The sequence below is a fragment of the Neopsephotus bourkii genome, unplaced genomic scaffold (genome assembly GCF_033783945.1).
Source record: "Neopsephotus bourkii isolate Nb327-2 ecotype Australia unplaced genomic scaffold, CSIRO-AGI_Nbou_v1 NB_575, whole genome shotgun sequence".
Classification (NCBI taxonomy): Eukaryota; Metazoa; Chordata; class Aves; order Psittaciformes; family Psittacidae; genus Neopsephotus; species Neopsephotus bourkii.
Genome location: NW_026901076.1, coordinates 93,553 through 121,369, shown reverse-complemented (window position 1 = coordinate 121,369; position 27,817 = coordinate 93,553). Strand labels below are relative to the sequence as shown.

The 27,817-nt window shown below is 45.0% G+C and overlaps 1 long non-coding RNA gene across 1 annotated transcript; it reads left to right on the top strand.

The window, feature by feature from the left end:
• Positions 1–107: 107 nt before the first annotated feature.
• Positions 108–18,079, top strand: LOC133211157 (uncharacterized). The gene is made up of 2 exons (XR_009725136.1): positions 108–175; positions 17,443–18,079. It is a non-coding gene; the product is annotated as an uncharacterized LOC133211157 (long non-coding RNA).
• Positions 18,080–27,817: the final 9,738 nt, after the last annotated feature.

Here is a 27,817-nt window from a genome sequence, read left to right as displayed (position 1 = left end):
AATCGGTATCTGGTTTAGTTGTGTAAGCGATTGCGGTTATCTTATCTTGCGTAAGCTGTGTCTGGTGGCTGTTTGCATAAGCGATTTCATATCTTTTGTTGCCTAAGCTTTACATTGGGCTTAACATAAATCTTAATAAACAATACCCTAGTCTATAGTTTATCACAGTGGGTGTGTGGGATCCCATGTGTGTGTTTGTGTTTCTGTGTGACTGAGACGTAGCATAGCTACGAAGCAAGTGCGGAGTCCTGATCTGCGGTTCCGTGTTCTCCGTGAGGAGAGCGGCTGGAGACAGATGAAGCATCTTTGTTTTGTGTTGTGTCTAAGTGCTTTGTGTGTATATGTCTGTCGTTAGTGTTAAAGATTACAGTGCTTAAGCGGTGGGGGAGGAGTAGACAAAAGTAAACTGTTGCTATTGAGGGGGTGGGGGTGTTAAGAAGAGTTCCTTCTGCGCCCCAGTGGCTTTATAACAGAAGTATAACCTCTAATGTCTGTAGTCTTACTCTTGATACCTGGACTTTACACTCAGTACAGAGGCTTGTAGCCTCACATATGGGTGCATAATAACTTTTGAACAGTGGAACCTGCCGTGGATACTAGGACAGTGTAAATTTTGATAGAACTGAAACTATGATCTAACAACAGGGGAGTTGATCTGCAGAAACCAGAGATATTATTTTACTGAACCCCCTGAGAATATCATAAAATTTGTGTGTAGGTGCTCTCATATTTTTAAAGTGCATTTTCAGAGCACTGGGAAAGAGAAGCTATAGAGATTTGTAAAAGATTGTTTGAAATGGGAGTCAGTCAAAACAAGGGGATTCTGAAGAAAAGCCCATTGGGTTACATTTTGGCACATTGGAAAGAACTGGGAGGGTCTTCTGGGGGCTCGGTAAACAAGAAAACATTGATAAAATATTGCAGCCAATGGTGGCCTTTATATACTTTGGAAGATCAGGAGAAATGGCCTAAAAGTGGAACTCTGAATTATAATACGTTGTTACAATGAATGTTGGTTTTGAGGTGGCCAGGAAAATGGGATTAGGTACTATATACAGATATGTTTTTCACTTTAAGAAACCAAGTGGAAAGGAGGGGAGCTCGCTCAGCTCCTGTGGTTGAGCACGGGATGAGTGCTGGGGCAGGCAAACAAGTGGGAACAGACATGCTGACAGACGGGACTGAGGGGTTGTCGAATAAATGTGGACAGAAGTGCTTTGAAACTGATGGAGGAAGTATGTCGAGCAAAGGTGGGGGAAGTGGGTTCTTCTCCTATGGGACCTGATCGGTGTGTGTGTGCTGTGGGGAGTTTTGAACGTTGGAAGTGAGACTGCCCTGCAGGGGAGGGAGTGCCATGGGGTGGCTCCGGTGGCTGAATTGGAGCTAGACTGACAAGGGACATGTGGAAACTACCCTAACAGATCCACTGGTTACATTAAAACTATGGACTAGAGGAAATAAAGCGGAATTTTAGTGGATACAGGAGCAACTTATTCGGTGTTACATCAGAGGGAAAATAATTAGATGTGGGAGCTACTGGCCACAAAGGAAAAAAAAAAAAAAGACAACAAAAAACCGAAAATAAAAAAAAAAAAAACAAAACCCCAACAAAACCGCAAGCCTTAAAGTACAAATTGGGATAACAAATAGGAAAGCATAAAATTTTTATGCATGCTAAATTCTCTGAAATCTTCATTAGGGCAATAAGCAACATTTAAAGAAGGCAAAATGGAATTAAGAGTTAAAATCAATTAATTGCAGTTTTGAGTTTATGTTTAATTCAACAGAAAAAGCAGACAGCAGGACCTCCCTGAAATAGAAGAAATCCTTAATCCAGGTATATCTGGGAGTACAGGCATCTGAAGTTCCAGGTAAGGCGAAAAATGCTTTGCCTGTTAAAGTAGAAATAAAAAGGGGGACCTGCCCAATTAGACTAAAACAATATCCCGTAAAATTGCAGGAAAGGGAATTAAAAGAAAAAAATTAAAAAAATCATTTATTTTAATTGAATGTGAATTGGAATATAATACTCCTATCTTGCCAGTAATGAAATAAAGTTGCAGATTGGTTCAAGATCTCAGGAATCAACACATTTATAGAGGATATTCATCCAGTAATAGCTAATCCGTATACCTTATTGACTAAATTGAATCAGAAATGATTTGCCATCTTGCTTACCATTGGCCAAAGAAAACCAGAATTTATTTGCTTTTGAATGGGAAAATCCTGATACAGTAAGGAAAACCCAATTAACTTGGACAGTATTATCTCTAGGGTATTAAAACAGTCGAATGATTTTTCAAAATAATTTAGCACTGGAACTAGAATCACGGAAACCACCCACTCGGATGGGGACTCTGTTGCAATATGTGGATGACCTATCAATTGCTACTGAAACAAAGGAAGAACGTACCCAATGAATGGTGGGATTATTGAATTTTCTGGGACTGAATGGTTATTGGGTAACCAGACAAAAGACCCAACTAATCCAAACCCAAGTTTCCTACCTAGGATATAAAATAACCGGAGGACAGAGAAAAATTGGAACTGCTAGAAAAGAAGCCATTTGTCAAACTCCACGACTGTCGACCGTCAAGGAGCTCCATATGTTTCTGGGAGTGACTGAATGATGCAGACTTTAGATGCTTGATTATGGTGTTCTGGTAAGACCCCTATATGAACTGTTAAAAGAAGCCCCCCTCTCTTTGGAATGAACTGATTCATTAGAGGAGGGCTTTAGAAATTAAAAACCAGAGCTAATGAGAACTGCAGCTCTGACTTCTGGATATGACTAAATCCTTTTGGCTATATTCTTATGAAGAACAGGGAATAGCTTTCGTGGTCCTTACTCAGAAACTAGGACCCTATAAGAGGGCAGTGGTGTATTTTTCAAAATAGCTGAATGAAGCGAGCAAAGAATGGCCTGGATGCCTAAGGGCTGTGACAGCAGTTGTCATGAATATTGCAGAGGCTCGCAAATTCACCTTGGGACAAAGGGTTACTGTGCTAGTGTCCCATGTGGTATCAGCATTCCTGGAACAGAAAGAAGCCCACTGGTTATCTCCTTCAAGTTTTTTAAAATACCAGGCCACCCTTGTGCAACATCATGATACAGAAATTGTGGTCAGTGTTGTCAATCCAGAATCCTTTTGCAGAACAACCAACAGAACTATTCACACCCGACTGAACTGTATATTCAAGGCAACCAGATTTGAAAGAAACCTCTGGAACGTGCCCTGCAATTGGCAAAAGACAAAAGGATAAATATTTGGACTGATTCTAAATATGCATTTGGTGTGGTCCATGCACAGCGTGCCATCTGGAAAGAATGAGGATGTTTGAACACACAGGAGAAACAGATTAAACATGCTACAGAAATTCTATGACTACTAAGAGCTGTTCAGCTACCTGAGGAAGTAGCTATTATGTATTGTTGAGGGCATCAACAAGGTGAATCTGATCAGGAAATTGGAAATAATTTGGCCAATTTTGAAGCCAAATGAGCAGCTGAACAATCTAAACTCATTCCCTTAATCCCTGATGGCAAACTAACAATTGAGAAATCTAAACCTAGATATTCAGAGGAGGATAGAAAATTGATTGGAGCTCTCAAAGGAGAGGAAAACAAAGAAGATTAGGTTTAGATACCTGATGGGCGAATTATAATCCCCTATAGCCAACTCTGGAAGCTAGTTCAGGAAGATAAATACTTAGACGAACAAATTGAAGGAAGGAATCTGTATAACATGGTTCAATTAGTGACAATGTCAGCTCTGCTTCAAGAATAACCCTAAAATTGAAAGTAGAAATCAAATTGGTACAACTGGGGAGGAAGTTGTCTGGGACAGCACTGACAAATAATTTTTTCTGAATTATTGAGACCAATATTTGTTGGTGTTAACAAATACTTTTTCAGGATGGCCAGAAGCATTCCCTTGTAGAATAAATAATGCAAGACAAGTAATTGGAACATTGTTAAACAGTGTAATACCTTGTTCTGGAGTACCAGAGGTAATTTCTTCTGACAGAGGCTCAAACTTTAGTACAAGAAATTAGCAAAAATTAGAAATTCATTGGCAACTACATGTTCCATACAGGCCAGTGGGCAAGTTAAAAAGATAATAAAACCACAGATTAGTAAAATATGTCAAGATACTGATACCAAGCCTTACCACTGGCTCTATTAAGAATTTGAACTAAACCTCAGTCGAAAGAAGAGGCTATCCCATGTAAAATTTAAATGGAAGACAATATCAGTCCCAGTTTAAAGGAGAAAGTCTTCTGGAAGTGGGAGAAGGTTATCTCCTAGAGTTTCTGATCAATCTGGGAAAAGCAATTAGAAGAAATAAGAAAATACTGACTGTGATGAGTGAATTCCTGTTTGTTAATCAAATCTTGTTTGCTTAAAAGTTAATTGTTTAAGAGTTACTTGCTTGCTTAAAGGTTTCTGGAAAATTTTGACACTTTGCCATTTGGCATATAGACTGCAAGGATCTGTTAAAGTAAACTAGGTAGGGAAAAGAAGATAAAGAGCCTTCCTCCCCACACCCACTGAACCCACGGGGAGGCTGAATGAGGTGTCCTTCTTGTTCTTATCTTCTCATGTGGGGCTTGTTGCTCAAGGCTGTATTCTATCTCTTGGTGGTTGTGGGGATGAAGATAAGCTATCTTCCTCCTGACTTTTGGCCTAGTTTCGACATGTCTACTTGACACATCCCGGCCCTTAGTAGTGTGGTTCCCATCTCCGACGAGGGACTGGGCCACGAACAGGGAGCGAAAGACTGTGTGTGTGTGAGAAGGCACTCTGGAAGATGGGACAGAAGAAAAGCAAGCCTTCTGATTCCATGGGGGGGAGGGGGTCGGAGCTTGAGGCTAAGCTACCCCAGATACCACTGTGATGCAGAGGGTTGACCAATGTACAGGGGGGTTGTACAGGGGGGTTAGAGGAATTTGCTTGCATTAGAGGAATTTACTTGCCTAGACAAGGTATTGTCTGTTGTAAGTGCTTACTAAGCAGAACAAAGACACCAAGTCCTATTGATAAGCAAAAGCAGACACCTGGTCCTATTGATAAGCAGACGCCGGATACGGGAAGAAGCAGATGGTTTATGGCTGGGGCACCGACCAAACCCTAAAACCATATGTGTGAAGACTAAAAGGTGACAAGTTCAAGAAGAGGAACACTCATTTACTTCATCTTGAAGACCCCTACCCACAAGAGGAAGACTCATTTACTTCATCTTGAGACCCCTGCCCATGACCAGAGGGGGCACTGCGCAGGCGCAGAGGACTTTCTAGGTCATTATAATACGAAGCGGGGATAGAATATGAATATGTATAGGCGTATTGTGCAACCTTGTAACTTTAGAGGATAAATGTAGAGGGAAACAACACTGAGGCACGCATGCCTTTTGGAGGACCAATCCCCCGTGCGTCTTCAGCTGAATAAAGCATACCTACTTTACAACTTTAACGAAGTTGTGGAGTCTATTCCGCTATCAATTTGGCGAGCCAGGCAGGAGATCTCTGTCGACTGCAGGACCGGCTGGGAGACGGATATCCTGGGTGCCCCAGGCCGCTTGCCTGGAGGAGCTCCGCTTCTTGTCCGCTCACTGCGGGGACAGACAAAAACCTGTGCCGGCTGCGGAAAAACGGTATGCTTGAAATTTATTTTAGTAATTTTGGGGGTCTATAAGTCGCACGCTTGACCCGGGGCTGCTGGTAAGGCACGCAGAGACGTCTGGCGCACAGCGTAGTTCCCCTTGGTAGGTAGGGCTTGCGAACGGACTCGCCGACCGACAGAGCGGCCGCTAGCGACCCTGGTGGTGGGTCGGGTGAGTTCAGAAACTCCCCAGCAGGGGCTGCCGTAAACTAAGCGAGTTCCAGGTTTTGGCTGCATCTCAGATTTCGGGAGCCAAGAGGAGGGTAAGCGACACCGCTGTGTGAATGTATGGGATGCCGTGTGTACCCTTGTATGACTGAGACGTGGCATAGCTACGAAGCGAGTGCAGAGTCCTAATCCGCGGTTCCGTATTCTCCGCGAGGAGAGCGGCCGGAGACGGACGAAGTGTTTATGTTTCCTGTCTTTTGTCTTGTGTGTCTTGTTTGTAACTAAAGGTAGTTTAAAATTAGGGGAGGGAGCAACTGCCCCTCCTATGTTGGCTAGCTTCACGCCAGACACCAAGAAAAGATTCTATGTGTGCCTTGTGGGAGTGAAGTGTACGGTGGTATTGTGGGAGTGTAACTGTATGTGATGGTGGCATTCCGCGTGGGTACCTTGTGGGAGTTGAGTGGATGTGACGGTGGTATTGTGGCTGTGTGCCTTGTGGGAGTTAAGTGGACGTAACGGTGGTATTGTGGCTGTGTGCCTTGTGGAAGTTGTCCTGTGTGTGGCCTTGTGGGAGCTAAATGGACTTGACGGTGGCATTGTGGACCTTGTGGGAGCTAAGTGGACGTGACGGTGGCATTGTGGACGTTGTGGGAGCAAAGTGGACGTGACGGTGGCATTGTGGACGTTGTGGGAGTTAAGTGGACGTGACAGTGGCATTGTGGCTGTGTGCCTTGTGCGAGCGTGGCTGCATTTCACGTGGATATTGTGGCTGTGTGACTGTAACAGTATGTGGTGACAACGTGTTTACTGCAAAGTTTGTTTTTTTGTTATTTTAGTCACACAAAATTCCGGTGGGCTAGATATTGTTCTGGATAATCAGAAATTTCTGGCTGGCCATTTCTTGGAACTAAGATAAGTGGATTGATCTGTGGTGGAGCCACAGAGTCCTGAGGAGTTCTCGGGAAGTGAGAAAAACCTGAGAACGTGTTTGTAAAAGTATCAAAGAAGTTTGAGGATACGTGATTACAAAGGAGAAAGTAAAATGGGAATAAACCAAAGTAAAGAAATATTAAGAAAGAGCCCCTTAGGGTGTATTTTGGTAAATTGGAAAGAAATTACAGGGCCCGAGGGCTCAGAAAATAAGAAAACCCTGATTAAGTACTGTAACCAATGGTGGCCTCTCTATAAATTAGAAGACGGGGTGAAGTGGCCACTTAATGGGACACTGGATTATAATGCTATGCTACAATTAATGTTATTTTTAAGAAGGGAAGGGAAGTGGGATGAAGTATCATATGCAGATATGTTCTTCACTCTCCGAAACCACCCGGAATGGCAAAGAGCCTGTGGGATAATACCACCCCAGGATCCCTTGGTATTAGCCCTTGAGAGGGGTAATAAAGAAAAAATTAAGCCTAAGCGATGCTGTTCATCGTGTGATATAGGTCAGAGATGTATTAAACAGGATAAAATTTACCAAGATGCAAACCAGGAATTAATAGATGTGTTTAAGCCCCCACCAAAGGCACAGGTGGACACGGACTCAGAAGACACCATTACTCCCCTGGGGAGTCCGGTCTCCTCACGAACCCAATGAAACCAGCAAAGACATGTCCTGCAAGCACCTCTTCGGGAAACAGTAGGACCTGAAGGAACTCCAGTGCTGATTAAAGTACCGTTCTCCACCTTGGATTTGGAAATATGGAGAAAGGTGGCAAAGGATTATCGTAACTATCCCGTAAGTGCTACAAAACATTTGCAGTTCTTTATAAAACAACATAATCCAGATTGGAGTGACATGCAGTTATTATTAGAAGCAATGACGGAAACAGAAAAACAATTGATACTAAAAACAGCAAGAGAACTAGCTGAAGACTATTACAAAGTAAAACAAGAAGATGTAAGGGAATTTTTTCCACTTCAGGATCCAAAATGGGATCCCAACCGTTTGGCAGAGTTAGAAAAATTACAAGCTTACCAAGAATGGATTGTAAAAGGAGTCGAGAGGGCAATACCAAAAACCATGAACTGGTCAGCACTATATGCGGTGAAACAAGGCCCTTCAGAATCACCATCGGAATTCTTAGATCGATTAAGAGATGCTATGCGCCGTAACACGCCATTAGACCCTGGATCAGAGATAGGAATACAGCAATTAGTATCTTTATTTTTAGGACAATCTACTGGAGACATTAGGAGGAAACTCCAAAGGTTACGACCAACAGAAAGTAGAAATTTAGAGATTTTGCTGGACGAAGCATGGCGAGTATTCAGTAACCGGGAGGAAGGTTATAAGCAAGAAATACGAAGATTGATGGCAGTAGTGGAAGAAGGGGGAAGAAGAGACAAAAGACAACGACCCCAACTGGGTAGAGATCAATGTGCATTGTGTAAAAAGTTTGGACATTGGAAGAACGAATGTCCGGAAAACAAAAAGAACCGCCGTCCAAACAGGGCTACTAAAGGAAGGGTGGTTGCACATGTGAAGGAAGAATGACGAGAACCAGAGGAATCTTCCCTAGCAGATCCACTGGTTATGATGAAGCTAGGGGACGAGGAGAAGGAGGTGGAATTTTTGGTTGATACGGGTGCAACATATTCTGTTTTAAACAAAGCCTTAATGCCCTTAGGGGATGATTATATTATGGTAAAAGGGGCAACTGGCCAAAGTGAGAAGGCGTATTTTTGTAAACCATTGAAATATCAATTGGGAAAGCAATGGGGCATTCATAAATTCTTATATATGCCTAATTCCCCAAAAGCTCTCCTAGGGAGAGACTTACTGGAACATTTGGGAGCAATTATTACTTTCAGAGGAGGCGAGATTACTTTAAAAGTAAATGGCCAACAATATATAGAGATGTTAAGTTTAGTTTTAATTGCCAATCATGTTGTGGAAGAAATCAGGGAAGATGTATTGGACCAAGTATTCCCAGGGGTATGGGCCACAAACATACCTGGGAGGGCCAAAAATGCACCCCCGATACAGATTAAGCTCAAGGAGGGAAAACAGCCAGTCAGGATTAAACAGTACCCTCTGAAAAAGAAAGATAAAGAAGGAATTTACTCAATAATTGAGAATTTCCTACAACTGGGACTGTTAAAGGAGTGCCAGTCAGATTTCAATACCCCTATTTTACCTGTTCAGAAACCTGACGGGTCATACCGAGTGGTACAGGACTTACGAGCTGTCAACAAAATAACTGAGGATCTTTACCCTGTAGTAGCAAATCCATACACTTTGCTAACATGCTTAACACCGGAGCTAACTTGGTTTACCGTTTTAGATTTAAAAGATGCCTTCTTTTGCCTCCCTCTCCACGAAGCCAGCCAGAAAATCTTTGCATTTGAATGGGAAAGCCCTAAGAGTGGGCGCAAAACCCAGCTCATGTGGACGGTGCTGCCTCAAGGATTTAAGAACAGCCCCACTCTGTTTGGAGAACAACTTTCAAAAGACTTAGAATCCTGGGAGGCTCCGCCGGGAGAAGGGAAGCTACTGCAGTACGTAGATGACATCTTAATTGCCACCCAGACAGAAGAAACGTGTGTGGCTTGGACAGTAAGCCTCTTAAATTTCCTGGGACTCCAGGGATATAGGGTGTCTAAGAAAAAGGCTCAGGTAGTGAAACAGAAAGTGATTTACCTGGGCTATGAGATTAGTGCTGGACAACGGACTTTAGGGCAAGATTGTAAGGAAGCAATATCTCAAACCCCGAAACCCTGAACAATAAAAGAATTGCGGACCTTCCTGGGTATGACAGGGTGGTGCAGGCTGTGGATTTACAACTATGGGCTGCTTGTAAAGCCCCTATATACACTCATTGCCAATGGAAATAGAAACCTCCAATGGACAAAGGAGGCCACGCAGGCCTTTGGCCAGTTGAAGAATGCTCTCATGTCAGCTCCAGCTCTAGGACTTCCAGACGTGAGCAAACCATTCTTTCTATTTTCTCATGAGAGGCAAGGGATTGCCCTGGGAATACTAGCACAAGACTTGGGTCCATACCGACGAGCAGTTGCTTATTTTTCTAAGCAGTTAGACGTAACGGCAAGAGGATGGCCTGGGTGCCTTAGAGCCGTCGCAGCAGTCGTGCTGAATATCCAAGAAGCACGCAAATTTACCTTGGGCCAGAGAATGACAGTGCTAGTGTCCCATACAGTGTCTGCAGTACTGGAAATGAAAGGCGGACACTGGCTTTCCCCTCAGAGGTTCCTGAGATACCAAGCTGTCATTGTGGAACAAGATGATATAGAGATAGTGGTAACTAACATTGTCAACCCAGCTTCTTTCCTTAGTGGAAATGAAGGAGAACCTGTACACCACGATTGACTGGACACCATTGAAGCCACATACTCCAGTCGCCCAGACCTGAAAGATACCCCTTTGGACAACACAGAAACCTGGTTTACTGATGGAAGCAGCTATATCACCAGTGGAAAGCGACATGCTGGGTATGCAGTCACCACCTGCAGAGAAGTAATAGAATCTGGACCCTTGCCAATAAACACTTCCGCGCAAAAGGCGGAACTGACCGCACTGACTAGAGCTCTGGAACTAGCAAAAGGGAAAAGGTTAAACATCTATACAGATTCAAGATATGCATTCAGAGTTGTACATGCACATGGTGCTATTTGGAAGGAGAGAGGACTGTTGAATTCACATGGGAAAAATATCAAACATGCACAAGGAATATTGAGACTATTGGAAGCAGTCCAACTACCTGAGAAGGTGGCAATTATGCACATCAAAGCACAGCAGAAGGTGAGCTCAGAATTAGAAGAAGGAAATGAGCTGGCAGACAGAGAGGCAAAAGAAGCAGCAAAGGGTGAGATAACAATTGAAGGAGTTTTAGTTCCAGATGGGAAAATTTCTCTGGAAGGTAAGCCAAACTATAATAAGGAAGATCAGAAATTGATTATAGATCAGGATGGAATATTTAATGAGGAAGGGTGGGCTAGTACACCACAGGGGAGGCTAATTGTTCCCTCATGCTTGTTATGGGCCCTTATAAAAAATGAACATCAGAAAACCCATTGGGGAGTGGATGCCTTACATAAATATTTAATAAACAAAATACTAGCTAGAAATTTATATGCTACCATCCAACAAGTATCTCAGCAATGTGATCTTTGCCTTCAAACAAATCCCAAAATTACTCCCAAGCTTAAATTAGGCTAAATTAGCAGAGGTAATGGACCAGGCCAACAATGGCAGATTGACTTCACAGAACTGCCAAGAAAAAGGGGGCATAGACATCTGTTGGTACTAACAGACACCTTTTCAGGTTGGCCAGAAGCCTTTCCAACAAGAAGCGCACAAGCCCGGGAGGTAACAAAAATATTGTTACAGGAAATAATACTGTGAGGTATATAGGAATGATTCGTGTCAGAAACTTAGGAGTCCTTGTCATCATTGCACTTTGGGAGGAATCGAAAATCATGTGTAGAATGTATAGGAATGATCAGATTAAGATGGGAGTTCCTGTAAATACAATGATGAAAGAAAAGAAGGAACAAAGGAATAATCCTTCCTAATCAAAGTCTTTGTTACTTTAAGGGGTACTTTGTTTAACTACTTGAATGTCTCAGATGCTTTGCTAACTACAGAGGGTGTTTTGTTTAACTGCTTGAATACCTTAAGGGGGTTAGGTAATCAAGGGATACATTCTGTTACGGGATGAGGTGAAACTTGGTATTCGATATGTAACTATATAAGAAATGGAATTGAGGGGGCTAAGATAGTGGTTAAGCTTGTGACAGACATTCCCTGTTAATGTATTGCCATGGAATTCAATGACTTTTTAAGAAGTTTCATCACCCAAAGATAAGATCCCAGCAACAGGAGGAGAACAATGAAAAAGAATCACGTCGGTATTTGGGTGAAGGAGACGACAGGATTGGCTGAAACCCAAGACCGAGGAGTATAAGACACTGTACCCCAGAACTCTCGGTGTGCGTTGCTGGTGGAGTGAAGGCTCCCCTGCGCACCCAGCGCTGCTTGCTTATTGCCTCTCAATAAATTGTAAATAAATTAAATTTGGACCAAAACCCTGTCTATGCTAAATTTTTATAACAATACCACGATATGGAGTTCCAGCCACTATATCTTCAGATAGAGGACCACATTTTGTTTCAAAAGTGGTACAACAAATTAACAAACATTTAGGTATTGATTGGCAACTTCATACTCCCTACCGTCCTCAGTCAAGTGGTCAGGTGGAGAAAATGAACTATATAATTAAACAACAAATTGTGAAATTGGGTCAGGAGGCCAGTTTACCTTGGCCCCAGACACTTCCATTAGCCCTGTTGAGAATTCAAACTAAACCAAGAACTCAAGAAGGGTTGAGTCCTTTCGAAATTCTGTATGGAAGACCATATGGGGTCCAACAGGGAACGTCTCTCCAAGTGGGAGAAGAGACTATGAATAATTATATAATAGAGTTAGGAAAACAACTCAGGAAAATTGAAAAATATGTGGCTGGAACTCGAAACAGAGGACTGGATAGTCCTGTACATAATATACAACCTGGGGATTATGTGTATATAAAATCTTTCAGACCTACAGGGGAAGTAGACCTCAAACCATGGTGGAAAGTGTCGTTCCAAGTACTCCTCACAAATTTCACAGCTATCAAAGTTAGAGAACAAAACGTCTGGATTCATCATACTCAAGTCAAGAAGGCTCCAAAGGCACCCTGGAAAATCATATCAAGCGGCAATGACAGACTGAAATTAAAACTAACTCACGAAAAATAGATTGACCCATGGGTGTCAACACAATGTTGCAATTGTCATCATCATCATCATGGCTTGACTTCGCGAACGAAGATTTGGGAAGGGCATTTACCCACACTTACTACAAGCGTGCTGATGACTAAGAAGGCCAATGTGGGATAGGCAAATCCGGGTACAAAAAGCACAGCAGAAGGTCTCCTTGGGTGGGACAGGTGGGACACGATTCTTCCTGCGTTGTCTTTTCTCCTCGAGACTAGTTCTTCGTGAACTCTCAAAGGAGTCAGCGGCATTATGTATGGTGTGCCTCCAAGTCTCCCGATTGGAGGCCAAGGTGGACCACTGATGGTAGTCAATATGGCCAAGGCTAAGGCATTGTTTCAGGGAGTCCTTGTATCTCTTCTTTGGGGCACCTCTCTTAGGGCTACCCGTGGCAAGTTCACCGTAAAACACGATCTTGGGGAGGCGGTGATCCTTCATTCTAGAGACGTGCCCTTCCCAGCGCAGCTGCAGTGTCAGCAATGTGGCCTCGATGCTGGTGACCCCCGCCTGTTCAAGGACAGTGACATTAGACACATAGTCAGTCCAATGGATGTTTAGAATTGTACGGAGGCAGCGCTGATGAAAGCGTTCCAGGAGTCGCAGGTGATGACGGTAGATGACCCATGATTCAGACCCATATAAAAGAGTAGACAATACAATGGCTCTATAGACACTGACCTTTGTACTTTTCTGCAGGTGTTTATTGCACCAGACTCTTTTATGGAGTTTTCCAAAGGCTCTATATGCCTTTGCTATTCTGTTGTCTATCTCTTTGTCGATCGTGGCATCCGAGGAAATGATGCTTCCCAGATAGCTGAACTCCTGAACTGTCTTAAGCTCTGACTCGCCGATGGTAATATGGGGATGGCGATAATCTTCTTGGGGTGCAGGTTGGTAGAGGACTACTGTCTTCTTCAAGCTGACTTCCAGCCCAAAAACCTCAGCCGCCTCCGCAAAGCAAGATGTTAAACGCTGCAGAGCTGCTTCTGTGTGGGCAACAAGGGCGGCATCATCAGCAAAGAGCAGTTCACGGACAAGATGGTTTAGGGTCTTAGTGTGGGCCTTCAGTCGCCTTAGATTGAATAGGCTACCATCGGTACGATATCGAATATAAATGCCGTCTTGTTCATCGAGGTCTGCTGTAGCCCTTTGGAGCATCATGCTGAAGAAGATTGTGAATAAGGTCGGTGCGAGAACGCAACCTTGTTTCACACCATTGATTATTGGGAAAGGCTCAGAGAGTGCATCACCATACCTGACTTGGCCTTGCTGATCCTCATGTAACAGAATAATCATTTTCAGGAACTTGGGGGGGCAACCTAATCGTTCTAAGATCAGCCACAAGCCTTTCCTGCTCACAGTGTCAAAAGCTTTGGTGAGGTCAACGAAAGTTACGTATAACCCCTTATTCTGTTCTCTACACTTTTCTTGCAATTGTCTGAGAGCAAATACCATGTCTGTGGTACTTCTATTAGCCCTGAAACCACACTGACTTTCAGGTAGAAGTTCTTCTGCGATGGCAGGTACTAGTCTGTTCAATAGTACTCTTGCAAGAATTTTACCAGCAATGGAGAGCAGAGTTATACCACGGTAGTTTGAGCAGTCTGACTTGGCACCTTTTTTCTTATACAGAGTGACGATGATTGCGTCACGAAAGTCTGATGGTATTTTGCCTTGTTCCCAACAGCACAAAACTAGCTCATGAAATTTAGCGTGGAGTGCTTGGCCTCCATGCTTCCATATTTCAGGTGGGACTCCGTCAACCCCAGCTGCCTTGCCAGTTTTCACCTGCTGTATGGCCTTAAGAGTCTCTCCCATGGTAGGGGCTAAATCCAATTCGTTTTTCACCGGATGTTGCAGAATGTGCTGGATTCCTTCACCTTGGACTACACGATTAGCACTAAAGAGGGTTTGAAAATGTTCAGACCAACGATTCAGGATGGAAATTTTATCTGTAAGAAGCGTTTGGCCATCTGCACCAAGTAAGGGGCTTTGAACCTGGAATGTGGGTCCATACACTGCCTTCAGAGCCTCATAGAATCCTCTGTGGTCACCCAAATCTGCACATAGTTGAGTCTTTTCTGCTAGGTTGACCCACCACTTGTTCTGGATGTCTCTAAGTTTCTGTTGGAGTTTGCTACATGCAAGACGAAAGGCTGCTTTTCTTACATGGCAGAGTGGCTGAGCGAGGTGTGCTTGATGAGCAGATCTCTTTTTTTGTCAGCAATTCCTGGACCTCCTGGTTGCTATCGTCAAACCAGTCTTTGTTTTTCTTTGAGGAGAACCCAATGGATTCTACGGAGGACTGCAGGATGCTGTTTTTGATATGTTGCCAAAGCGCTTCAGGAGAAGAATCTATAAGTTGGTCTTCAAGCCTAGTTTGAAGGTTAGCCTGAAAGCTGTCCCTCACTGCAGCTATTTGAAGATTATCAACATTGAGCCTCCTCCTTGGAATGCCGCCCCTCTTAGGTTTGGGCTTGAAGTGGAAATTAAGTTTGGAATGCACAAAGCGGTGGTCTGTTTGACATTCTGCACTAGGAATCACTCGGGTGTGACAGACATCACAAATATTTCTCTGGCGCACTAAAACATAATCAATAAGGTGCCAATGTTTAGATCGTGGATGCATCCAGGTTGTCTTCCAGCTGTCTTTCTGCTGGAAGATAGTGTCGGTGATGGTAAGCTGTTGCTCTGCACAGAACTCTAGTAAGAGGCGACCGTTATCATTGCAGCTTTCCAGGTCTCCTGTCCTTGCTTCCACTTTCTGTAAGACTCATTTTTCATTTGAATTTTCCTCAGCAGCTCCTTATCCATCCAAGGAGGTCTCCTGGCTCTCCTGCTGCACTTCCTTCTGGTTGGGATGCAACACTCCTGAGCTTGTAGCAGGTGATCCTTGAAGACCAACCAAGAGTCTTGGGCCCCCCTGCCCTCTAGGGCTATATCCCATGGAACCTTACTAAGCAGGTTCCTGAAGAGGCCACAGTCTGCTCTCTTGAAGTCCAGGCCAGTGAGCTTGCTGCACGCTCTTCTCACTGTCCTGAGTATCTCAAATTCGACCATCTCGTGATCGCTGCATCCAAGGATGCCCTGGAGCGCCACATTTCCAACGAGCCCTTCCATGTTGGTGAGCACGAGCATGGCACCTCTCCTTGTCGGTTCCTCTATTACTTGCAGAAGGAAGTTATCTTCCACACTATCGAGGAACCTCCTGGAATGCTTGTGGCGGGTGTACCGTCATTCCAACAGATGTGAGGGTGGTTGAAGTCACCCATGAGAATGAGGGCCTGTGAGTGTGAGGCTTTTCCTGTCTGCCTATAGAGTGCTTCATCCGCAGATTCCTCTTGATCAGGCGGTCTGTAACAGATCCCCACAATAATGTCTTCCATAGCTGTTTTCCCTTTAACCCTGACCCACAAACTCTCTGTTAACTGCTCACCTATCCCCAGTCAAAGTTCCATACTCTCCAGCCTATCCCTAACATAAAGGGCAACCCCCCCTCCCCGCCAGCCAGGCCTGCCTTTTCTAAATAGTCTGTAACCTTCCATTCCAACACCCCAGTCACAGGAGCCATCCCACCATGTTTCTGCGATGGCTATTATATCATACCCCCATAGACATGCACACGTCTCTAATTCCTCTTGTTTGTTACCCATGCTACGGTCATTTGTATAGAGGCATCTGAGTCGAGCTCCAAATGAAGCCGGCTCATTGGCTGGAGCAGCTGGAATATCTCTACATTGCTCAGAGCATTTATTATAGGAGCTGGCAACTGACTGGGTGTGTTGGGATGGAATGATGTCCCCCTCCCCCAACACATCTAGTTTAAAGCCTCCCTGACCAGTCTGGCAAGCCTCCTACCAAATCTGCTCTTCCCCTTATTTATCGGACCAGCTCCACCAGCCCCCGCTTGTTGGCAAGGGCAGCCCAGGTTGCAAAGCTCCCATATCCTCCGTGACCTCATTTGTATTTCTTAGGTCATATAAAAGCCTCCAAACATTATTTTTCATCTGAATCACAAAGACAGGTGTGTTCCATGGGATGGTTGTGGGGACTATGTGACCAGCTTTCAGTTGTTCACCAATTTGTGTAATTGCAGCAGTTTTTCTTTTGGGAAGGGCCACTGACCTACGCCCGCTGTTCGCTGTATTCAGCACATATGTATCCGGCACATACACCACGGGGAAAACACACAATACGTCTGCAGGTGTGCTGTCCTTGTTATTAAGTCCAGAATGCTTTTATGGACGATCTGATGAATTCGTGCAGCACCTACTGTCAAAATCTTCACACCCATGGACTTGAGCTAACAGTAAATATCAACAGTCGTTCTGTTCTGTAGTGAGGCATGCCTCACAGAATCAACATCTAAAAGCAACCCTGTTGTCCAGTGGTACCATTTTAGGGGTCAAATGTTCCCAGTCTGTTCCTAGTGGCTGGAAAGTCCAGTTGCGATACGCTCCCGCACAGATATGCTCTCTGTTGACTGGCTCTCCAAAAAGAGATCAGTTCGCTTTGTACAGCTCCTACGAGATAACTTCACACCAGCAATTAATGCGGCATCAATCTTCATTGGCAGCCGTCACTTGTATAAACGGATGGGTACATTGTATGAGGACCCATCAGGGTCCTCGTTCTGTAGAGACTCTTCCCCAACTTATTAACCTAAAAGGACCTTCCCAGTTATGATTTTCGAAAGACTTTAGCGTTACCATAATGAGTTCTTTCCCCAGTATCGGATCTAGGCCTTCATGGGTTAGTGAAGAAAAATGCCTAATCACTGGGGGGACATTCGTGCCCGTGTGTAAATCAGACCTGGATAATGTTAGAAAATTTAGACAAACAATGCTTTATTGATTCATGCATTTGGGGTCTCCCCTATCATTCCCCCTTTTTGTTTTACTAGAAGTGGGTTTTTTAACAATTTGGTGTGCCCACTCTATCACTGCTTGACCTGTGTAATTAACATAACCACCCACTACTCCAGGCAGCATTATTTCAGTAAGATTAGTCTGATTTGAAGTCACTTGAACCTTTATAACATGTGGCATACCAGTGAATCCTACACACCATTTAACAGGTCGGAATGGGGGATTTAACAAATGTGCCCAGTATACTTGTCCATTACCCATGGTCACACATAATAGAACAGATATTACAAAGATTTCTGTCATTGTCATTTCTTTTTGTTGTTGAGTTCTGGAGCTTTACACATTTTGCTGGCAGCCAGTATGGTTCTGTCGATAGCTGTATCCTTGACCCCATGTCAGCAATGGCACTGGTCCTTCCCACTCATTATCATGTAGGTCTTTATATAGAACCACTGGTTTGGGCAAGGAATTGTCTGTCAGATGTCACAATCGCTGTATTGTGGAAAGAGAATCTAAATTAGACAAATTTAAAGAATTTAGTACAAATTGTGCTTTTGCTAACTGTCCGTGTGGAGAAAATCCTTGCATCCTTTTTTTTGTTGTTGTTGTTTTATATATCTTTTAGATGACCCTACTTGATCAGGGGATTTGGACTAGATCATATCTCCTACCTATGCCAATCACAGGCTGCTTGGTCTGCCCTTTTTCTCCTGGATGGCTCTCTGATAACAGGGGAGTCCATCCCTCACATCAAGGACTGGCATGGCATGTGTCCCCACTGCTTAACGCCTGTTGGGTTGCAGCCAACAGCGGAGCTAAAGGTTCTTCCTGGTGGCAAATGCAGAGGCCAACCCAGTCTTGCCCTTGACAGTGGTAGCAGGCATTTGGCCAACCTCAGTCCCTGCACCTTGTTGTCAATGCAGAGTTTCACCTGCTTCATCCAGTAACAAGTCACTACTATGGCAAAGCACACACAGATTTACATTAGCAAACTAGCGAGGGACTAGCCAAAGAAATTTCTTACCAGAGGATTTCTCCTACCCTCTTAATTTGTTCCATTACGTACTTTATAACACTACCATTGTGTTAGGATCTTTCTAGCTTTTGCCTTAGCATTTTCTAACAGCTGCTGCAAATTTGCATGCTCTAACATCTCTTTTACAAGTGACAAATCCATACAATACAAGGTGTAGTTTCTTATTAGCAACTGGCTAGTAAATACAGGTGGTTTTATACACAAAATCACAGCCTCTAATAATAGCTACTTTACAAGCACACATATTCAAGCTGTTACTTTTCAGTTGCCCCCAAGTGATGTTTTGCAATCATTCGTTTTCCTCTGTCTCATTCTGCTTGGGGTATTCACGGTCAGCTCCTGTAGCTGAGGCATCAGGTTCTTCCACTCATCTGTCCAGCTCACGGTAAGGCTTGACAAACTTTGCAGGCAGCCGCCATGGACCTGTAGGTAGGAGGACACAAATATACCCCCTCCCCCGGGTTATCAGTTCTTGAGAAGCAGACAGGTTAAAGTGATTCCTTAAAGCAGAGGCATTCTAATGCAAAAGGAACGTGAAGCAGCTGCAGAAGTAAACTGCACAGTGTTAACAGTCAAAAGAGTCTGCTTTATCATTACCCATTTTTTTTCCTTCTTTCTCTGCCACCCTGATGCTGCTTGGGTGATGGCTGATAAAGTTTGTGGTTGCACTACCCCTCTTGCTTTTTCAGTTAGCAGTTCTTGTTTCAACCGATCTGTTCCTCCAAGTCTTGGATTCAGCCACAGGTTACTTTAAACGCACTAAGCAAGGCTCCTGCCATGTACCCAGCATGTTGCAGGCGCTCTTTAGGCTTTCTTTGTGGTGTTTCTACAAACTGCCCCAATACTTCAATAGATCAAGAGGTTTGTTTTTTTGGGTTTTTGGGGTATTTTTTCTTTCTTCACTGCACAGCTCTGGCATCTATCCTGGCCGTTCCACTGGTAGAGCACTGGGAGCCGAATCGGAGGGCAGCTTCTTTTGAACATGGGGACCGAACTCTAGCAAATAACGTGGGGTTTATTTTTGTCGTGGTTTTTTTTTTGTTTTGTTTTTTTTTCCGAAGTTGCTCACCCTGCTTTGCATGGCTACAAACTCCGGCCTGCTTGGCAGCAGCTATAAATGCCTGCCTGTTCAGCAGCAACCATAAATACCTGCCGGCAACTGCACTTTTGCATTAACCCTTTCTTGCCCGGAATGTTAATCTGCTACCCATTAAAAACTTTTACATGAACCCAACAACAAAAAAATAGACAGGACACCATCTGCCCTCAACATACACACACACGTATGGGATCCCACAAGCACAGTCCACACAACTACAATATTTGAAACACAAAATCCAGACAATCATTACTTCCAGAACACAGTCCCACATACAGAATGTGGCACACAGACCCTGTGAAGACTATCGGGAAACCAGCTCCAAGAAGCATCATTGCAGTGCAAGGTGGCAGGCTCAACCTTGGCAGGCATCCCTGCAGAGGCTCTGCCTCCCCCACATCGCATGAGGCTTGGGCTTTTATACTGACCAAAATGCACACTCATTCCGACACAGGTGGCCAGCCTATGTTGGAAGAAGTGGCCAGCAATATCGATAAAGGTCTCCAAGGGTTTATAGAAACATGCACATACTTATATTTGCCAACTTCTAGTACATGAGTATCACAGAGAGACTGTATCAAATGAGTTGTATACGGGGCTCCAAGTGAAGAGTGGGGTTGATTGAAGAATAAGGTGGATTGAAGAATAAGGTGGATTGAAGAATGGGGTTGATTGAAGAATAGGGTTGTAAATAGGTAACCTCAAGAATGTTAGGCTTTGTTAGCAACTATAGAGAAAACAAAATTACTGAGATAAGCTTTGCCAGAACCACCTGGTGGTTACTGATATGTCAATGATCCTAAAACAAAGTGATGAAAAAATAACCACCAGGTGTCCAAAAGCCCACTACCACTTTTTTGCATTCATACAGGAGGCATTCTCTAAGAAGTATGATGTAATGTATGTAATCTAATGAATATGTATGTTTAAGGACAATATAATCACAGCCTGGTTGATGCGTGGGAGAGACATGCCTGGAGGAGCCATCCCCCGTGCCTCCCAGCGCCGCAAGAAAGAATACCTGCTTGTCAGCTTAAAACTTTGTTGGCAAGTTCCTGGATTTTTCTCCAAATCACAAGTCCGCGGCTTGCCACAGTCCACCCGATACCCCTGATAAAAGCATATGAGAGACCTTCCCACCGCAGGTCTTGATCCGGCACATACACCACCGGGAAAATACACAATGCGTCTGCATCCCCCACACGTCTCGCTTCTCTGTTTACGGCTGCCCATTTATCATGAGGATCTGGGAGATATAAATCGGGCTCCTTTTCGAAATCAGTAGGCCCCGGGTCAAAAGGACCATCCAGGTCAGCATCAGAATTATCAGGCAGCAGAACCACAGGACCAATAACAGCAGACTGATTTTTTGGTCTCACGGCAGAGTCCGACAAAGAGGGTGGTGGTAAGGGAGCCGAAGGTACCACTTCTGCCCCCTGTGCTTGTGAGCTGGCATGAAGTTTTAAAGTTTCAGAAATAACTCGCCACAAACTCAATAAAGTGGTGGCGACTTTATCACTGTTTGCCGCATGGTCCCACAAATTAACACCAATTTTATCCCAAATCTCCATGGTATAAATATTAGTAGAATTAATAGATCTCTGATGCCCAGAGAAGGATCTGTTTCAATTCATCCTCATCAACTTTTTTCCCATACTGCTTAAGAAATATAGCAAGATCTTCTAGAACGTTTCCTTGCTCTTTTGTTAAAGCAGACTCCATAGTTCTCAGCCGTTTACCCCTGTCCTGCGAGAGGCAATCCGTGCGGTTTGAATTCGCTTCCTTTCAGCGTACACCTTTACTTACTTTCATCAAGCAGTTTGGCTGAGCCACGCTACTGGATTGACAACTAGTCGCTTTTCATGCCCCACATGGTGGGTGCCATTTGTGGCATTTCATGACACAGACCCAAGCTGATGAGGAGACTCAAATCCAACTTTATTACAACCAAGCCCTTTTTATCCCCCTGTTTGGTACTTTTCTAACCTGCACATACATACAATGTTCAATCTCATTGGCCCCTGTAAAACTCTCCAGGTAAATAGTCCAATCACAATGCTGCAGACCCTCTCACAACCCCCACATCCTCTGGCCTTCAACACCCCAACTCATTGCCCCAGGGCTTGTCAAGCACCAAGGCCTCAGAGCTCATTCACAAACTGTTCTTCATGAAAATCTTATCACCTTCACTTCCCACAGGCAGTTCTGGAAAGGCTAGATGGCTGCTCAGGTAGGGTTGTGTATCGGTCAGTGGGTGGTGAGCGGTTGTATTCTCGTCCCTTGTTATTTGCCTTATCATAATTATTATTGGTGGTAGCAGTAGTGGTTTTATGTTATACCTTAGTTACTGGACTATTCTTATCTCAACACGTGGGAGTTATTTTCCTCCGATTCTCCTCCCCATTCCTCCGGGAGTGGGGGGAGGAAGAAAGGGGGGAGTGAGTGAGCATGGTTCTGAGTTACCGGCTGGACTTAAACCATGACAATTTTTTGTGGCGCTCAACATGGGGAGTGAAGGGTTGAGGTAACGACAGATCTAACCAGAATGTGTTTAATCATATTTGTGATAAGCATTCATTGTTTCGGATTAATAGTCACTCGTCACAGTCCTGTTTTATTGGATCTAAAAGTTGTTGCTCTTGATCTCAAGAGTTTCAGCATGTTGTACCTTACGTACAGCCATTATTTGCTGTTTTAGTATTTATTGCCTGGGAGTTTGGGCTAAGGTTCTTGTTTCACTGAACTTTATGGTTATGACTTGTAACACAATAGGCTCATTGATCATGAAACTGATCTTGCTTGCATTCCCAAAGTGGTCATCACCTCTATACTTTGGGAGGTATATAATGGAAGTGTTTAGCAATTGCACATATTTTTTCCCCTCCTCGGGTGGTCAACCTATGAAGGAGACATTCCCTTACGTTCCCAGCCCCCCCCCACCAGACTATTTACAGCATTATTTGAGAGTTCTGACAGTTTTGAATGGCCTTTGGGTTCCCTGGAGACCTGCCTGCTGATTGTGATGGGGATCAGCACGCTGGCACACATACAGAGTGTGTTTTACCCATGACCAATTCGGATGATCTCAAAAGTTAAGCAGAGTCAGGGTCAGATCCTGTCTGGGATTACACGATGATATAGGAGAACCAAGAGATATTCCCTGAGGCTGGATAGTCACACAGTATCACAGTATGCTAGAGATTGGAAGAGACCTCAAAAGATCATCTAGTCCTATCCCCCTGCCGGAGCAGGAACACCTAGATAAGGTTACACAGGAACGTGTCCAGGCGGGTTTTGAATGTCTCCAGAGAAGGAGACTCCACAACCTCCCTGGGCAGCCTGTTCCAGTGTTCCGTCACCCTCACTGAGAAAAAGTTTCTTCTCAAGTTTAAGTGGAACCTCTTGTGTTCCAGATTTGTACCCATTGCCCCTTGTCCTATCATTGTTTGCCACTGAGAAGAGCCTGGCTCCATCCTCGTGACACTCCCCCTTTATATATTTATATACACTAATAAGGTCACCCCTCAATCTCCTCTTCTCCAAACTATAGAGACCCAGCTCCCTCAGTCTTTCCTCATAAGGGAGATGCTCCACTCCCTTAATCATCTTAGTTGCCCTGCGCTGGACTCTCTCCAGCAGGTCCCTGTCCTTCTTGAACTGAGGGGCCCAGAACTGGACACAATATTCCAGATGAGGTCTCACCAGGGCAGAGTAGAGGGGAAGGAGGACCTCTCTCGACCTACTAACCACCCCCCTTCTAATACACCCCAGGATGCCATTGGCCTTCTTGGCCACAAGGGCACAGTGTCGGCTCATGGTCACCCTGTCGTCCACTAGGACCCCCAGGTCCCTCTCCCCTACACTGCTCTCTAACAGGTCGTTCCCCAACCTATACTGGAACCTGGGGTTGTTCCTGCCCAGATGCAGGACTCTACACTTTCCCTTGTTATATTTCATCAAGTTATTCCCTGCCCAACTCTCCAGCCTGTCCAGGTCTCGCTGGATGGCAGCACAGCCTTCTGGCGTGTCGGCCACTCCTCCCAGCTTAGTGTCATCAGCAAACTTGCTGATAGTACACTCAATTCCCTCATCTAAATCATTGATGAATATATTAAATAATACTGGTCCCAGTACCGACCCTTGAGGCACTCCACTAGATACAGGCCTCCAACTAGACTCCGCCCCATAGACTACAACTCTCTGGCTTCTCTCCTTCAGCCAGTTCACAGTCCACCTCACTACCCGATCATCCAGACCACACTTCCTCAATTTCTGCGAGGATGCTGTGGGAGACTGTGTCAAACGCTTTGCTGAAGTCAAGGTAGACCACATCCACCGCTCTGCCATCATCCATCCACCGTGTTATTTCCTCATAAAAGGCTACGAGATTGGTCAAGCATGACTTCCCCTTGGTGAAGCCATGTTGACTGCCCCTCATAACCCTCTTATCCTTGATATGCCTTAAGATGGCACCAAGGATAAGGTGTTCCATCACTTTCCCAGGGATGGAGGTGAGGCTGACCGGTCTATAGTTACCCGGGTCCTCCTTCTTGCCCTTTTTGAAGACAGGAGTGACATTTGCTTTCCTCCAGTCCTCAGGCACCTCTCCCGTTTCCCAAGACTTGGTAAAGATGATGGAGAGTGGTCTAGCAATGACTTCTGCCAGTTCCCTCAGCACCCACGGGTGCATCCCATCTGGACCCATGGATGTCCAGATTGCTCAACTGGTCTCTAACCCATTCCTCATCGACTAAGGCAAACCGCTCCATTGACCTGACTTCATCTGAGGTCTCAGAGGTACAGGGCTCTTCAGGACTGCCTCTGGCAGAGTAGACAGAGACAAAGAAGGCATTCAGTAACTCTGCCATCTCTGTATCTTCTGCCATCAGGGCACCCATCCCGTTCATCAGTGGGCCTACATTGCCTCTGGTGTTAGTTTTACCTGCCATGTTGTCGTGGGTTAACCCCAGCCAGACAAGTTGTGCACTTACTCCCAGTGAGTGGTGCCAGGCTGGAAGCAATTGAGGCCCACGTTAGTCCCTCCCCCTTCACCAGAGGCTGCCCCAACCTTCCCCGCTCCCAGAGGGATGGGGAGGAGAATTGAAAGAATGCAACTCCCAGGGGCTGAGATAAGAACCGTCTAGCAACTAATGTACAATACAAATCCCCACCACTACCACCAACGACAACAATGATAAGAGAAAATAGCAAGGGAAAGGAGAACAATACCAAGCGCCGAACAACGAGTCTGACCCGGCAGACCCCCTGTCCTTCCGGGTACCTCCCATTGCCCCCCTGGGCATGACGTGTTGTGGTATGGAATACCTCTTTGGTCAGTTTGGGTCAGGTGTCCTGTCTCTGCTTCCTCCCGGCTTCCCCTCCTCCCTGGCAGAGCATGAGGCTCACAAAGTCCTTGGCCAAACCAAAACATCATTGTTATCAGCTTTGTTACCAGCCCGAAAGTCAAAACACAGCACTGCAACAGCAAAGAAGAAAAAAAATGACTGCTGCTGCTAAACCCAGGACATTATCCACCCCTTATTCCATACCATTCCCGTCATGCTCAGATCCTACATGTTCAATATACCATCACTCTGATCTCAGTGCACTTCTATCTTAGTGCATGGACTAGTCCCTGTAAAGCTGCTGAGTCCATCTGGTCCATGATGTCAGGCTCCATCTCTTGTAACAGTCTTTCAGAACAGGAGACGCTGCGTGCAGTATTGGATCATTGCCTGCTGATGCTGATCATTCCCTTACTGTAGAATTTGTCTGGTTCTGTCAAAGTTCATTCTCTGTTGGGGTGATGGTTGAAGGGAAGTCAGGGCTATTCGCTGGTGGCCTGAAGACATCTGGTTGATGGGCTATTAAAGTATTACACAGCAGGCAACAACATACAGTTAAGTTCATTGGCTGTTTTCCCCTAAAATTAAATCCCCTTGAGGTACACATCGGACTTCCCCATCATCCCGCATTACCCACCAAGTGTATCCAGGTCCCTGAGCAAAAGCAATCCCAAGAGTGGGTTTGCCTTTACCTGAAGCAGGAATAGCTCAGACTGTCTTCCCCAGCAAATTCTTCATATGCACCACAGGAACTTTGTCCCCCTCTAAAGTGCGTAAAAGTTCTGATCAGGCTGGGCCAGCCCTGTTGGCAGATCCTCTGGTGTTGACCAACCAGGTGGCCTTTGGTAAGTGTGTATCCCAATGCTTGAAAGTTGCCCCACCCATTGCTATCAGTGAAGTTTTTAACAGCCCATTGTACCTTTCGATTTTCCCAGAGGCTGGTGCATGGTAGGGGATGTGATATACTCACTCAATGCCATGTTCTTTGGCCCAAGTGTCTATAAGGTCATTCCAGAAATGAGTCCCATTGTCTGACTCAATTCTCTCTGGGGTGCCGTGTCGCCACAAAATGTGTTTCTCAAGGCCCAGGATAGTGTTCCGGGCAGTGGCGTGGGGCTAAGCGTACGTTTCCAGCCATCCGGTGGTTGCTTCCACCATGGTAAGCACATGGCGCTTGCCTTGGCGGGTTGGTGGCAGTGTGATATAGTCAATCTGCCAGGCCTCCCCGTATTTATACTTCAGCCATCGTCCTCCATACCAGAGAGGTTTTAACCGTTTGGCTTGTTTAATTGCAGCACATGTTTCACACTCATGAATAACCTGGGCAATAGAGTCCATTGTTAAGTCCACCCCTCGATCACGAGCCCATTTATATATTGCATCTCTGCTCTGATGGCCTGAAGCGTCATGGGCCCACCGGGCCAAAAATAATTCACTTTTATGTTGCCAATTTAAGTCCATCTGAGCCACTTCAATCTTAGCAGCTTTATCCACTTGTTGGTTGTTCTGGTGTTCCTCAGTGGCCCGACTCTTGGGTACATGGGCATCTACATGATGTACATTCACCACCAGGTTCTGCACCCGGGCAGCAATATCTTTCCACAGTGCAGCAGCCCAGATAGGTTTACCTCTACGTTGCCAGTTGCTCTGCTTCCATTGCTGTAACCACCCCTACAGGGCATTTGCCACCATCCATGAGTCAGTATAGAGATAAAGTACTGGCCACTTTTCTCGTTCAGCAATGTCCAGGGCCAGCTGGATGGATTTCACCTCAGCAAACTGACTCGATTCACCCTCTCCTTCAGCAATTTCTGCAACTTGTCGTCGAGGATTCCATACAGCTGCCTTCCATCTCCGATGTTTTCCCACAATATGGCAGGGCCTATCAGTAAACAAGGCATACTGCTTTTCACTTTCTGACAGCTGATTATATGGTGGGGCCTCTTCAGCACGCATCACCTCCTCCTCTGGTGACATTCCGAAATCTTTGCTCTCTGGCCAGTCCATGATGACTTCTAGAATGCCTGGACAACTGGGATTTCCTATTTGAGATCGTTGTGCAATTACTGCAGCCCATTTACTCCATGTAGCATCAGTTGCATGATGTGTAGAGGAGACCCTGCCTTTGAACATCCAGCCCAGCAAGGGCAACCGGGGTGCCAGGAGGAGCTGTGCTTCAGTGCCAATCACTTATGAAGCATCTCGAACCCCTTCATAGGCTGCCAGTATCACTTTCTCAGTTACGGTATAGCTTGCCTCGGATCCTTTGTATTCCCGACTCCAAAAACCAAGGGGTCGACCTCGAGTCTCTCTTGGAGCTTTCTGCCAGAGGCTCCAGGTAGGACCATTCTCCCCAGCTGCGGTGTACAATACATTTTTTACATCTGGCCCAGTCCGAACTGGTCCAAGGGCCACTGCATGAACTATCTCGTGTTTAATTTGCTCAAAGTCTTGTTGTTGCTCAGGTCCCCATTTAAAATCATTCTTCTTACGGGTCACATAATAGAGAGGGCTTACAATCAAACTGTAATTTGGGATGTGCATTCTCCAGAACCCCACTGCACCCAAGAAAGCTTGTGTTTCTTTCTTATTAGTTGGTGGAGACATTGCTGTTATCTTGGTGATTACATCTGTGGGGATCTGTCTACGTCCATCTTGCCATTTTATTCCCAGAAATTGAATCTCTTGTGAAGGTCCCTTGACCTTACTTCGTTTTATGGCAAAACCGGCTTTCAGCAGGATTTGGATTATTTTCCTCCCTTTCTCCAAGACTTCTTCTGCTGTATCGCCCCACACTATAATGTCATTAATGTATTGCAGGTGTTCTGGGGCTTGCCCCTGTTCCAGTGCAGTCTGGATCAG